Below are 10,409 nucleotides of genomic sequence, written 5' to 3'. Positions count from 1 at the left end.
TCAAGAGATATTTAAGAGCTGCATGATCTGTAAAAACAATGACTTTGGAGCCTATTAGATAAGAACGAAATTTTTCCAATGCAAAGATTACAGCAAGCAATTCCTTTTCAGTTGTGGAATAGTTAACTTGATTTTCATTTAAAACCTTGCTTGCATAGTAAATTGCATGGAAAAATTTGTTCTTGCGTTGGCCTAGGACTGCACCAACAGCATAATCACTTGCATCACACATAAGTTCAAAAGGTAGATCCCAATCGGGTGCAATGATTATTGGTGCAGTCACCAACTTGTTTTTAATCAAAGAAAAAGCATTTAGACATTCAGAATCAAAATTAAACTCGTTTTCTTTGACCAAGAGATTACAGAGGGGTTTGGAAATTTTAGAAAAGTCTTTTATGAACCGCCGATAGAAACCGGCATGCCCCAAGAAACTCCTCACTCCTTTAACATTGATTGGTGGAGGAAGTTTTTCTATAACCTCTATCTTAGCTTGGTCCACCTCAATGCCTTTAGCACTTATCTTATGCCCCAAAACTATACCTTCAGTTACCATAAAATGACATTTTTCCCAATTCAAAACAAGGTTAGTTTCGGTGCATCTTTTAAGTACATCATTTAAATGGAACAAGCATTGATCAAAAGACTTACCAAAAACAGAAAAGTCGTCCATAAATACCTCAATGTTCTTCTCTATCATATCAGAGAAGATGGAAAGCATGCACCTTTGAAAGGTTGCCGGCACATTACACAGCCCAAAGGGCATCCTTCGATAAGCAAACACACCGAATGGACAAGTGAAGGCAGTCTTTTCTTGATCTTCCGGAGCCACTGCAATTTGATTATACCCTGAATACCCATCCAAGAAGCAATAAAAGGCTTGGCCAGCCAATCTCTCAATCATTTGATCCATGAATGGTAATGGGAAGTGGTCCTTTCTTGTCGCGGTATTCAACCTCCGGTAGTCTATACACATTCTCCAACCAGTGACGGTGCGGGTAGGTATCAATTCATTTTTTTCATTTGCTACCACCGTCATTCCTCCTTTCTTGGGTACCACATGAACTGGACTTACCCACGAGCTATCTGAGATAGGGTAGATCATACCTGCATCTAGTAACTTCAGCACCTCTTTCTTTACCACTTCCTTCATTGTTGGGTTAAGTCTCCTTTGAGGTTGAACCACCGGTTTGTATTCAGCCTCCATGTGTATTTTATGCATGCAATAAGCTGGACTAATACCCTTTAAATCAGAAATGTTCCACCCCAAAGCTCCTTGATTGTCTCTTAACACCCTCATTAATTTTTCTTCTTCCAAAGGTGTCAAGGTATTGCTGATGATTACTGGTTTAGAGGCATCCTTAGTGAGAAAAACATATTTCAAGTGAGAAGGGAGTTCTTTTAATTCTGGATTTTTCTTTCCTTCTCCACTAAAAATAGGAGCATCCATAGAGTGCTTACCCATTAATTCTTCTATTTTTACCGGACCCAACTCTTGCTTGCTTGCTGCTAGTTGCTTCACACAATCACTTACTTCAAGATCTTCATCATCTTCACCTTTTGCTATAGAATTCACAATTGCACGTTCAAGAGGGTGTGTTGGTTGATGTTCACAAGAGTCATCTTTAACTATTTCTTCAACAATGTCAATCCGGTAACACTTGGGATTTTCATCTTTGTGCTTCATGGCCTCAAATATATTAAACACTACTTGCTCTTTATGGAATCTCAACATTAGCTCTCCTTTCTCAATGTCAATCAAAGCACGGCCAGTTGCAAGGAAAGGTCTTCCTAGAATGAGTGGCATATCCTCATCTTCAGCCATATCTAGGACCACAAAATCTGCTGGAAATACCAAGTCATTAACCTTGACTAGCACATCTTCAAGTATACCGAAAGGATAAGAGATTGACCGATCAACTAAAGTAATGGTCATTCTTGTTGGTTTTGGTTCCCCACACTTAAGCTTCTTCATCATTGAAAGAGGCATCAGATTTATACTTGCTCCCAAGTCACATAAAGCTCTTCCAATATCTACCGGTCCAATTGAACAAGGGATAGTAAAAGCACCAGGATCCTTCAGCTTAGGTGGCAGCTTCTTTTGAAGAATAGCACTACAATTTTCAGAAAGTGCTATGTTCTCATCATCCTTAGGCTTCCTTCGTTTAGTCAACAAGTCTTTCATGAACTTAGCATACAACGGCATTTGATCAAGAGCTTCACCGAAAGGAATATTCACCTGAAGTTGTGAGAAAAGTTGCATGAACTTCTTGAATTGGCTTTCATCCTTTTCTTTCTTCTTCGAAAGGTGAGGGTATGGAAGCTTCACATATGATGGAATAACCTGTGGTTTGTCTCCATCCTTCAATATTTGACTCTTCGTCTTCCTCAAGATTGAATCTTCATCAATTAACTTCTCACTTTTTTCTCCCTCTATTTTTTTCTTCCGTTCGTTTTCAACTACTCCATGATCATTTTCTTTTTCGACTACACCCTCATCATTCTTTTCAACTACATCATTCTCCTCCACCTCAACTACTTCATCAACCTTCTTTGGAGCTTTTGGAACTAAAGGTGTCAAAACCTTTTTGCTCCTCAATTCAATAGCATTACAAGACTCATTCTTAGGGTTATCTTTAGTGTTACCTGAGAATCCGCCTTTACTTTGTTCAGCCAATTGCTTAGCTAATTGCCCCAGTTGAGTTTCAAGCAACTTCCTAGAAGCTTCATTGTTCTTTCTTTCAGCTTCTTGACTCTTCTTCATCTCTTCAAAATTGCCTTGAGTCATCTTCATGAAGTTCATCATAGTTTCCTCAAGAGCTGATGGCTTCCTTTGTTGTTGTTGAGGAGGAGTGAGCATCTGAGAGTTCAAAGCATTGTTATTGGAGTAGCTTAGATTGGGATGCTTGTTGATGCCTGAATTGTAGTATTGATTCTGCCTTTGATAACCTCCCATGAAGTTAGCTTCTTCATTTGATCCTTCTGGAACACATTCACCGTTGGGATGTTCTTCACCACATAAGTCACACTTGATTGCAGCTACTTGTTGTTGCTTATGAGCCAAAGTGAAGCCTTGAAACTCCTTAGTTAGAGCTTCGATTTGTTTGTTCATAGCTGCTTGGTTAGCAAGGATAGCAGTTTGTTCACTCACCCCAAACACTCCTCTTTCCTTCTTCTTAGCTTCAGCACGATACTCATTTCCAGCCATGTTTTCTATCAAAGCTTGGACTTCATGATCAGTTTTGCTCTTGAGACTACCTCCTGCGGAAGCATCTAAGAACATTCGAGTGTTTGGTGTTACCCCCTCAGTGAAGATTTGGAGGTATTGCTTCTCGGTGAACTCATGATTAGGGCATCTCTTAAGAAGCAAATTGAATCGCTCCCAAGCATCATACAATGATTCACCCTCTCCTTGCTTGAAGTTAGAGATCTCCATCTTCTTGTCCCAATACTTAGACATAGGGAAATATTTCTCCAAAAACTTCAGCTCTAACTCTTCCCATGTTTGGACAGTCCCGTTTGGAATTGTTAGCAACCAATCTTTTGCTCTTCCCGTCAAGGTGAAAGGAAACAGCCTTAGCTTCTTTTTTGCTTCAGTCACGGTGGCTGGTTGCACACAAAACTCGCAGGTTTCAGCAAAGCGACTCAAATGTTCATGAGGACTCATAGCTTCAGTCCCATCGAATTGCTTGTCCCTTAAACCGTTGAGGACAGTTGTCTTGATGTCGAAAGCTACGGGGTTAGCTGGTTGAAAAGTGTGGGTCAGTTGACCGCGATGAGTGGCTAACCCGTAGTCTCCAAGCTTAGGTCTCGGTGGTACAACTCCTTCTCCTTCCATAGTTGCAGATTTAGGAGAAGAGATTGTTTCAGATTCACTTGAGAGTTGCTCCGGTATTTGTTCTCGAACACCCGGTGGAACGGAATGAGCTAACCTTCGCAACCGGACAGCTTTCCGGAGTGCTCTAGCAGTCCTTTCAATTTCTGGATTGAATTCGAGATCGTCGGCGCTCACTTTACCTCGCATAAACAGCAAAATACCTTAGTAGCACTGCACAATGCAAAGTAATCAAATGAATACTAAAACAGAAAAATAAAAACAGAAAATTAAATTGCAGAAATCCGAAAATTATAACGTAATTTCCTTGTTGAAATAATTCAACAGTCCCCGGCAACGGCGCCAAAAACTTGATAGATCTCTGGCAAGTGCACCAAATACTATCGAAGTAGTAAAAATATCGTTCCCACGAGGACTGTTTTTAACTTCAATAATTCAATTGCGTTATAAAAGTAGGATGTATAAAAGTTTATTTTGTTTTGCCACTAGGCAGTAGATTTGGTTTGATTTTAAGAAATCAAATAAAAAAGTAAAGATTTGATTAAGAAAATAAGAGAGAGATGAGATCAGGTCTTCGAATCCTCTATGTTTCCCCTAATTGGTTACTGCACCTATTATTACTAATGATTCTCTAGTTTCACGATAGTTAACAAATTAGCCCTAATCAATCCCTTGAGTTAGGACCCTCTTTTTAAACTACAGCCCCTAATTCCTTAGGTGGTCTAATAATCATCAAAGTTTTAAGCACGTTAACCTAATATCACTAACAAACGATTATCCATTCCTAGACTAACCATGTTTATTAGAACAATTCAATTAGGTCTAAGTTGAAAGCTATGGTCAGTAGTCATTCGATCTCACAAAATCATGTTTATATTTGATCAGGATATAAAAAGCAGTAAGAACAATTGAATTGAATGAAAACTAGAATATCATTAATAAGTAATAGAGTTTCACAGCAACGTGTATCAATTAGGGTTACATAGATTCATCTCTGACCTAATCTCTGAGAGATTTAGCTACTCATAATCGAGTTTACAAATAGCATAATCAATGAAATAATTAAAACATACATGAATTGGTAAAAGGTTGAAGAAATCGCACTTTGCTCTCCAAAATCGTAACCCTTGTTCTTCAGGATTAGTGCAGTATTTATAGAAGTCATGGGCCTGACCCATCAAAATCGCACCGCGCCATGTATATAGGCGTGCCGCGATTTCCCTCAAACAGGGAGGATGTAATTTTGCTTCAAAAATCGCAGCACGGCTTGAAATTGGCGTGGCGCGATTTCCTTCGAACAGACTTCAACATTTAAGCTTTTTGCACTCCAGAACAGTAGAAATTGCATGAGAACTCTATCAAAATGTCACAATAAGTCCCTAATATTACGTAATGACAGAATGTCATCAAATATCCTTCGTGTCCAAAGCGACATCGTTATTTCCAAGTTAGCGTTTAAACATTCGTGTCCAAATTCCTTAAACGATAACAAAGTCAATCGGATAACTTAATCGACCGTGTCCAGCCTGATTAAGTATCCGAAAGCATTAAAATCTTGATTAAAAGTAATTATCAAAGGTTTACAAACTTGTCAAGAGTGATATAACATAAGATAGATTGTTATTCTAGTTCTAGATTCAAGAGTTTGTGTCCAAATCATCTTGAATCTCTTTGAAAGCATTAAAAGCAAGAATAACAACAATATTGAATCATTAAGCTAGAACCTTATATATTAAAAGATCAAAAGATTACATAATAGCTTGATTGTTACCTCAATACTACAAAGAAGGTGATAGTTACATATAGACATGTAAACTAATGCAAGGAATGAAGGAAAGATGAAGATTCCATGCCAAGATCCTTGATGTCTCAATGAATCTAGGGTTGAATCTACTCCTTAATCACTTGCTTTGTGTTTCTCTCTTTGAAATAGCTCTAACCACTCTCTAGAAATGTATAAAATGTTTCAATGGAATAGTGAATACCTAAAAGAGAGGTAAAAATGCTATTTAAATGGCCTGTGTTTTTGTACCTACGCTAATAGCGTATGTTACGCTAATAGCGTGGTAAGTCGGCCTATAATCTGGCCAATGGGAGCCTGCCACGTTGGCCTTGCCCTGCTGCTACGCTCCAGCCACGCCATTAGCGTAGCTCTCTGGAGTATTTACGCTAGTATCGTAGATTACGCCAATAGCGTAGTTCTTCATGGTCTGCTACGCTCCAGGTACGCATATGGCGTAGCTCTCTGGACATTGTACGCTAATAGCTCAGTATACGCTAATAGCGTAGTCTTCAAGAGTGCTCCAGATCCACGCCCCAGGTGCGCTAATGGCGTATCCTTCTGGCCTTGGGCATTTCTTCATCACGCCAATAGCGTAGGACACGCTAATGGCGTAGCTTCTTTGAACTTTGACATTTCTTGCTCCTTGCTTGTAATTTCCTGCACAAAAAGGGTAGACTAAGACTCAAAAGCATAAATGACATATTAACACAATATTTGGAGTTTTCCATAGAGAATCTTGCAAAACAAGTCACTAAAATGCCTAAACTCCTATGCGAAATATATCACTTTTAAACACTTATCAAGGATGATGAAGATTGAATATCAAGAGGAATGTAATGAACATTTGAAGAAAATAATTTAGTTGTTTTAGGATAGATTTTTTTCAACGAAATTTTTTATTAAAAGGATAAGAAGATAATGAATCCAAGTAAGAAAAAAAAAAAGATAAAGTAATTTTGTTTAAAATTAATTATACATAATTTTTTTAAATGGCAAATAACAAGTTGAATTAAGAGAATTCAATATTAAACTAAGGACAGATTTTTCATCAACACTTAAATGCAAAAGATACAATTTTAAAATTTTTTAGTTTTTTAAATTATATACAATCATTATTGCAATATTTGTTGGCCATTACAATACAAAACAATTATTTAAAAATGTAATAACTTGTAATATCCAACAAAAACCGCAACAATGAGCGATATAAAACTAAGAACAAAGGGATAACTTCATCATATAACATGGGTCCCTTTCTTCAATGTGTAAATAGTTAGATCCACACTCTTATTTTATAAGAAAATATTCCTCTATGTTATTTCACACTTCCGATGTGGGACTTCTAAACTAATGTTATTTATGGTATACAAGTGCAAAGCAAAAGTTGTTTGTCCTTCAGTGGTTTAGAACATTATTCGAAGGTTATCTATATCATTTGACTGGTTTTTCTTATATTAAGCTAAGCTAAATTTCATTACTCAATATGTATATCATGGTTTTATTAGTTTTAATTCTATATAAATTGCTAGTTTATACTGCACTTAGCATGTTTTAAATCAGATTTTTCTGTTGTGAATTTAGAATATTATTCATACGTTCTTTGTGCAAGCAAAGTTGTATACATAGTTTATACTGACTTAACAATCACTTCATTGAGATGTTACCGTACCGCCACTGCTGCGGAAACGAATGGCTCGAAATAACTACGGCTGCTATAGATAATCGTTCTAATCAATGGATAAGAACCAACGGCTGCTCCAATTTGAGTGACAAAAGCTTTACATTCACAAAATCTAACTTGTCAAATAATTTTTGCAACTACTGCAATTGGGAATGTTTCAAATTAGATTCGTGTTAACTTTCAAGAAGAAAAACATGATTTGAATTCTTCAAATTCGTGTTAACTTTCAAATTGATTTTATGAAACACAGAAAAAACAAATTGTGCAAAGCTATTCTACACATTCAATATTTCTCGGTAAAATGGTCAACCAAGTACTTACATACAATTGTCTGTGTCTAGATTTTTCAGCATCCTAAGATGTTCAAATTCAAACTCAAATGCTTCAATTCCTTTACATTACACCCTTTAATTTTTCTACAAATTTAAGAATGACCGACAAAGAGGGGTAACCTTGGCACAACTGGTAAAGTTGTTGTCATGTGACTGTAAGGTCACGGGTTTAAGTCCTGGAAATAGCCTCTTGTGTAAAAACAGGGTAAGGCTGCGTACAATACACCAAATGGTAGGACCCCTTCCCAGACCCTGCGTATGCGGGAGCTTCAATGCACCGGGTTGCCCTTTAAGAATGACCGACAAAAACAAAAGAGAGACGTCCTTATTGTAGCGTTCTGGAGTTTCTTCTTCCCTTAATGATCTTCTCCATGAATTGAGATTTGACACTTTGATTTTCTCTTCAAGAGTGTAGTATACCATTACTGCTCAAGTGGATTCGTAGATGCGTGACCTTTGATAGTTGATGGCATTGTGAATCACTTCACCAAAAACCCACACATCTCGATCCATCACCCAATTGTCATAACACCATTCAGGCAGAGCTAAAATTTGCTCAAAATACTAGCTAACTGTTATACAAAAAACGGTATAGCCAACTAAATCCAATTGCAACCCAGCAGCACACATAACACAATCCTCGAACCGAAATACGACTTGAGATCTGACCCACTCGAACTCGTCTGAACCATGATCTTCCTCCAAAAGAAATCTTCTCTGGTCCAAAAGAAATCTTCTCTGGATAGTAGCAGAGCTAAGCAACCAATACCAGAAAATTGCGGAAGAAAATTAGCTAAAACATAGTTTTGAATCCATCCCTAATATAAATCAGCAAAGAAAAGAACACAAAACGTCACATTCAAGAAGAAATGCATTAATCTAAAATCATCAGAAAACTGGCCGACAACCATACTGTGGCACGCACCACACCCCTCCAACAACCACACTGACCAGCCATGAATTTATCCAAACAATACCACCACAAAAAACTGGAGTGCTTCTCAATGACACCCTTTGTCACAGCAACAACACCCACTTTTGAGAAAAGACATTCAAAAACTCACAGCCAGCCATAAGGCTAATGCTTTAACTTAATACATCTACAGCTCATAAGGACAACATGAAACTTTTAATAACAAAAAAAAAAATGTAAAAACCATCATTATATGGACCAAATTCCAGATTTTAAATACAATTGACCTAAATGCTTCATATTCATAACCCATTATTTTCCATCTTTAAATTGAAATGAGGTTGAAACTTCATTTTCCCTTACTCCAATTTCAACAGCATATATATTGAAACATTTCAATCAATCCATGCTTACATGCAGGAGAGATCCTTGGATACTTTCACGTCAGGAACATCAAAGTTCAGTCTTTCAAAAATTTGACACTATGCCCTGTTATGGTCCAATCTAGTCAAACAAGGAATGTTTTTCTAAGATGTTCAAACTCACGTGCTTCAGTTCCTTTACATCACACACAATTGATTATTCTAATAATTTTAGAATGACAGAAAGCATTATCAAGTTTCTTCTTCTCCATGTGTTTATATTTGAAACTTTGATTTTCTTCTATTCAGCCGTGTAGTATACCATTACTGTAGTCCCACATCGGATGTGTGTTAAAAATAGTCAGGAATATTTACCTATAAAACAAAATGTATATCATTTCATCAAACGTATCTGGGGACCTATGGTTTATACTGCGGTTGTACCTATAGTTGACAGTTATACATTTAGTCATTGATCGGAATATATTGCGGCATATTTCAAGTGAATGCATTTTTAAATGCTTTATTGTCTACTTGGAATGGGCCGTGATGAATATTTCGCATAATGATAAAATATAATAAAACTAACTTAATTTTTAAAATAAAACATTTTATACCCTATAGGAAAAAAAATCCTTTAATTGTCTTTTTTTTTTTTATAAAGAAAAACCGTATATTGTTTATTTGTTGTTTTGGTTTTCAGAGAAAAAACATGGTTAATCTTCCGAAAATATATTGTTATTTTTTGTTTCGATAATTGATGGCATGTTGTCAATACATATTTTTTAGCACTTATTTTGTTGTTTTTGTTGAGTCTAGAGTATTTTAGCCTGGAACTGAAGAAATCAAAAAAATCAGTGGTTCTGTCCTATGAAAATAATAGCACGATGTCATAATAGAAATTTGGGAGCGCCATAATGGAAATTTGAATTTCGTGACACGATGTTAGAGTTACATAAGTCGGTCTATAAAAGCCAAATTCATTTCTGAAGCAGTGGTTCTGATTTTAGGATAGAGAAACATGTTTTTGAGAGTGAAAGCTGAAGATTCAAGAGGTGGCTTGCCATCAAACTAATAGTTGGTCACATGTATGTAATGTTTACTTTGGATTTGGATGTTATAATTTTAATTATGAGTAGTTAAGTTCATAGTGATTAGATCTGGAGTCAGAGATGAATCTTATTTGATCTGTTTGAATCATGTAAGTTGTGAAATACTATATGATAATGCAAATCTAGTTTTATTCAGATTAATTTGTGTTTAATGTTTTTAATCACATCATTTTTTTTTTATCTTTTACTTTTTGTTTTATCTATGTGTGTAGTGTTACTTATTTGTGTTTGTGAACAACCAAGAGTTTCTCATCAACAACTTATATAGGGAACAACCACAATGTAAAACTTGGGTCCCCAAATAAGCTTTATATGATAAGTTGATGTACACACGCCACTTTCTTTTCCATGTTCTCGTTTTCTAAAACTATTTGATAGCTTGTTAGTTAGTATT

At 36.4% G+C, this 10,409-nt stretch overlaps 1 non-coding gene across 1 annotated transcript; it reads left to right on the top strand.

Moving 5' to 3' along the window:
* Positions 1–3,335: 3,335 nt before the first annotated feature.
* Positions 3,336–3,442, top strand: LOC146918151 (small nucleolar RNA R71). Its single transcript, XR_015017205.1, has one exon. It is a non-coding gene; the product is annotated as a small nucleolar RNA R71 (small nucleolar RNA).
* The last annotated feature ends 6,967 nt before the right edge of the window (positions 3,443–10,409 follow it).

This window comes from Medicago sativa, chromosome 6 (genome assembly GCF_051527215.1).
Source record: "Medicago sativa cultivar Bolivia chromosome 6, Bolivia_mono, whole genome shotgun sequence".
Lineage (NCBI taxonomy): Eukaryota > Viridiplantae > Streptophyta > Magnoliopsida > Fabales > Fabaceae > Medicago > Medicago sativa.
This window is presented reverse-complemented; position numbering and strand designations above follow the sequence as displayed.